This window comes from Silene latifolia, chromosome 1, assembly GCF_048544455.1.
Source record: "Silene latifolia isolate original U9 population chromosome 1, ASM4854445v1, whole genome shotgun sequence".
NCBI classification, from domain to species: Eukaryota; Viridiplantae; Streptophyta; class Magnoliopsida; order Caryophyllales; family Caryophyllaceae; genus Silene; species Silene latifolia.
The window spans coordinates 24,504,532-24,510,229 of NC_133526.1; positions in this window are offsets into that span (position 1 = coordinate 24,504,532).

A 5,698-nucleotide genomic window follows, 5' to 3' on the forward strand; every position below is an offset into this window, starting at 1 on the left:
GAAGATTTTGTTTACTTGATTTTAAGGAGATAGACCTACATATATACAATGTTCCTTCTTCTAAGTTTCGGGGACGAAACTTCTTAAAAGGAGGGGTGATTGTAACATCCCGTAAATTTGAAGACCTTCATTATATTTTAAAAGTAATATTTTAATCTATTTTAATTTTATATTAATTTATTTGAAATAAAATTTATTTGATAAAATATAATCTTATTTTATTTTGAAGAAATGTAATTATTTTTGATAGTTTAGAAATGTTTAAAAGTGATTTAAACTATATTTAAACCTTTTCCCTTGATAAAATAGATTTCGTATAAAAGTCGTAAAATTGGGATTTTTCCATTTCTTACGGTCGTTGGGTAAACGAGTTTGGATATTGGGCATATGATTACTTAATCTTTTAGTAAAATCGTGTTTAAGAACTTTAATTTTCTCGGAAATCGCGTTCGACGAATATTTCTAATTTCCGTCGAAACGAACCAAAACGTAAACAATTGAAACTCACCCAAACACCCTACCCCAAACCATGCATCCTCCATCCTCCATGGGTCTCCTCTTCATCTTTCATTTCCTCAATTCTCATTCTCTCTCTTCCTTTCACCAAACACCAAATTTATCTCAAAACAAATCATCCTTACAATCCCTAAATCCTTCATAAATTCTTCATTTCTCCACCAATTCGCATAAAAATTATATATTCGGAATCATCTCTTCAATCCTCATCTACTAGTAAGCTTTATTTTCATTTCCCCCAATTTTTATTTAAGACACTTTTTTTAGGGTTTCGAATTTAAGCTTAATAATTGTGTTTTTGTTGTTCTTATAGGTGAAGAATTTGAAGATGAGTTAGGTGACTCATATGTTGTTGAAGATGAAGAGTAATTTTGGGTTTTAGAAGCTTTCTCAAGTTATTACTTGTCTCTTTGCTAGCTTAAGGTAACTATTCCGAGTTACTCGACGAATTAATGTCACATTAGTAGTTGTATTTGTTGTTTGTTGATGTTTATTGTCGTTTGTTGTTGTTTGTTGTTGTTTGAGACGATCTTGTTGATAAATGAATGAATGGAGTAAGATGAGTATGCTTATGTTTAGTTTATGTTACCCATTTGTATATTATTGTTTGGAACAAATTTGGATGAGGAATTATGTGTTGTGAAAAGTCCGTGTTTTGGCTGGAACGTGACAGTACCGGACCGAGACGGTTTCCAATATTTCCAAAAATATGACAGATTGAACGACATCGAAAAATTAGGTGGTTTAGCCACTTGAATCACTCAATTCGGAGTCCGTATGAGTAAATGGCGTCGTTTTATCGATTAAAATTTATAGAAAAGTTTACCCTTGTGTGAGACGGTTATTTATGCTATTTTATTATGCGAGAATTTTGTGGAATTAGTTACTTTGTAAGTTGGAATATATTTTCTTATGTTGATAATCTTTCACATGACAGAAATTGAAAATGGCATGAGAATGATATGGTGATTTGGGCCAAAGTAGGCCAAGACTCTGAGCTGGGCCAGATTGACCGAACGAGTTTGGTCAAATTAGGTTTAAACCGGTCAGCCTCGATTTGACCGATGACCCGTCGCGGGACTCGGGTCGAGGGTTTGTCTTTGAGGTGAGATTGGTTGTTATTGGATGTTTTATGTTATGCCTTGATATTTGTAATTATCATTTCACATGTTGGTTGTTGGATGATTTGGATGCCTTATGCCTGAGTCTTGTTGCCTCTTTGCCATTTTAGCTTGTTCTCATGGATTAGGGTACTGTTGGTTAGCTGGAATTTGGATTGTTATTGATATTGGAGATATTGTTGGATTGTCAGCTGAATATGCTCTTGCGTAGCCTTTCATATGCTAGGGTGTGTATGATCATTTGTGTGTGTAAGGTTGGACTCTTTGCCCCTTTTATGGTTAATTGGGTGTCCTACTTGTCTTGTGTGGTGTGGGCTAAAGTATTCAAGCTGGGACTAGGTCCTAGGTGAGTATTTCGGCCTTCGTCATAGATAGGTCATTATAGTCTTTGACGAGTGTATGTTTGCGGCTTAATAACCTTTGTGTCTTAGCTTGGTGGGTTTATATCCAAGTTAGGGCATGACCTCCTGACGTACTCGTAGAAGTATGTGGTCAGCTTAAGTACTAGCCAACCCTTTGGTGGACTCCTTAGGGGTACTCATGTGTGTGATCATGGGTCTTGGATGCGGTATTTTCCGCATGTCGCTAGGTCTCAAGCGCGAGTTTAGGACTAGGGTGTTTACCTTACCTCGTGGTATAGACTCGAGTTACAGAGTGACTATTGACTGTACTAGGAACTTATGCCTGTCTCTAGATATATTGTCCTTTCTTGTTTGATGATTCTATGAATCATTGAAGGTGAGATGCCACTACTACAGATACAGCCTATAACAACGGGTAAAAACCGTTGTAAAATAAGAAAGCGGACGTTGTTAAAGCGCCCGTTGTAGAAGGTATTTACAACGGTTTGCTTATTTAGTGAAACCGTTGTCTAAAGTATTCACCACGGTTAAAAGCCGTTGTTGTTGGGTGTTCTCCGTTGTGGAAAGTGTTTCAAAATTTTGGAGGGAATCATATAACAACGGTTGTCGTATGTATAACCGTTGTTGTAACTTTCCCTCCAAAATTGTGAAGACTTTTGACAACGGGTTTATGGTACATACCCGTTGTTGAAATTTTTAGTAACAACGGTTCTTTGTTTAATACCCGTTGTTGTAATTTTACCTCCAAAATTGTGAAGACTTTTAACAACGGTTCTTCGATTAAAACCTGTTGTTGAATATTATGCGCGGGTATTTGTGAATGTCATTCACAACGGTGTTATTTTTATTAACCGTTGTGAAAGGTATTCACAACGGTTTTTTTTAGTAACCGTTTTTATTACAAACTCCTAATGTTTTGAAAAAATAAATTTGTTTCATGCCATATCATTCAAAAACCTGCACATATATGTCAACAGCACCAGCATAAATCACAGCTGGGTTCATCAGAACTCAATAGATTGTGAATTCAACCACAACAGCAGCTGCATCATATATATATATATATACTTACAAGGAGTTGAATTTACATATGAACTAATCATTCCCTAACTTCAACAAAAAATTTACTAATAAGTTGATCTAAACTCTGAGTATATGCATTTCTAGCTAATATATTCTAAGACGTAGTTGCCCCACATGTCTCTTACCTCGTCTATATCTACACTTGAGTACTTGCTCAATCTGTTGTGATCTGTTGATTGCATACCGCGGCAAAAACAAAGAGAAGACATTATGGTATATATAGCAGCAAGCAAGACAACATTAGCAACATCATGGTATATATATATAGCAAAGCAAGAAGACAACATTAGCTCTAATTTAAAAAAAAGTAATAAACACATGTTTAAATTATTACTAACCTTTTCTGGAATAACGAGATATCTTCGCCTAATAATCTCCAACATGAACCGACAAGCGTAGTATCCACATTGTATGCTATCTGGCTGGCGAGGGGCCTATTATTACATAAAAAAAATAGACGAGAGAAGGCTCACATCAGAATCTTGAACTTTAGGTATTGTATTAATTAGTATTAAACACAGATTTTGCACTTAATGTTATTGTATTTGAGCACGTACCCCTGTTATCGTAATAAATTCGGGGCCAACATCGAAATCTTCCGTGGGTTGATCCCGCTTTCGTTTGCTCTTTTCTTCTTAAAGGCCCTTTTTTTAAAAAATAAAAAAGGAGGCAGAAACTAATTTTTTTAGGGGCAAAAATATGAAAGAGCTTTTTTCTATAAATAAAAAATGAAAATGTTATTATAAATAAATCAGTATTATAAACTTACATATTAATCAAGTGCTTAAAAGTCTCGCTTGGTTGATGATGTAAAGAGTCCAACCAGAAAACTTTATTCCTTGTCGGCATGATGGCTGCTAGCACCCAATGAGTCCTACATCAAGAGACATCATCATTATTAATAACAAGTACATATATTAGGTATGAAAATGCAATTGTAGGGGGAAACGTAATATTAATTTGTTTATTACCCTTTTTCATTATAAGCGCCAAAAATCAGCTTCTTGGTTGTCGCCAATTGCTGAGCAATATAATCTACCCGTTGTTCGAACGTGAAATCCGGAATAAATAAAGATAAAACATAGGGGCACAGGAATCCGTATAGATCAGATGGAATATTCTTCTCGGGGATCACTCTCAATTTCAATATCCTACATTATTACGGTATTAATTCCGGTATTTAAAACACTATCTAGTAGTCAGAATATTAGACTATGAAATTATTTATTAAGAAACTTACTTCATCCAAACAAATATGTGTTGGACATCAATCTGGTCTAGGCCAGCCCATACGGCTAGCACATCCCATGATACATGTGCTTGGCGCTCAGCCCCTAGAATATCCTCTTCGAGCGGAATAACTATCAATTGCTCGGTGGCTATGCGATGGCCAGCCTCCTCATGCAGTCTCTTCATCGTCACCGTTCTTACTTTTTGCATGTAATCCTTCCCTTTATATTGTGTGGAGTTTAAAGTCCTAATAACTTTCTGGTCCGGGAAAGAATGAGTCTTTGATTTTGTCCCCTACACAAAATTACCATGCTTTTTATAAATACAGACAAAATATAAATAAAGGGAGCGAGGTTAATTTTTAAAAAAATGGAGAAGTTAATTAAATACATACCTCATCAAGTTGTTGTGAAGTCGAGGTCGTTGGCATGTCTGTGGACTTAGGCTTATCCGCCAAAGCCGCCTTTTTTGTTCCCTACAAAAAAAAAATAACATATAAATTTAACATATAAAAACATTCAACAATTAAAAATGTAACACATATATATATATAAAGGTATTTCTTCTAACCCCAACTGCTTTCCGCTGCTCAGGCGGAGGCGGCGGAGATATCTTCGCCAAGTAGATGTGAGTATCAGGCCATTGGATGAAACTTCCAAGCGCATCTCCCAGAATGGTAATGTCGTCACGAACTGGGACAGGCAGTTGAAATTTTTCATGGCCTGGATTGACTGTAGTTATCTCTACTATTCTATGATTCGGCAAAAGTTTTTCGCCATGAACTACAGTTTCCGCTGCTGCAGATTTGTTTTCTACGAGACCCCGGCCAACACGCACATGTGGCTTTTCGATTCTATTAGGGTCAGCAAGAATAACTGGCCTCTTGTTTACGGCCTGAAGAATATACACATACATACATTATTATATCTTTGCAAAAACGCTTGAAATTCAAAAGATTTTGCAAAAACGCTTTCGTCTCGAGGCCGATTTTTGCACAAACTTCAACATTCATATAAATTTAACTAATTAAACACTTCATGCATACCTTACAAAAAACAGGAACTGACTTGAAGGGGATGTATGCTGTTTTCCATCAGCCGTCTTCTCATCAAGTTGCATCTCCTTTTCAGACCCATTATTTACCTAATAAAATTAACCAATTCAATGGCACCATGTCAGAAGTTGGCAGTGAACACACCCCCTGATCTTACCCAAAAAAAAAAAAAAGAAAAATAAGGAAGTATTAGGTACCTGATCGGCTTTAGTTGTTACAACTTCAGAAGCATTATTAGGTACCTGATCTTTCTGAATCTCGTTGACCGATACTTCCTTCTCATGTATTGCCAAGGTAGTAGCGGCCTCTTCACCAATCTGTTGTACCTTATT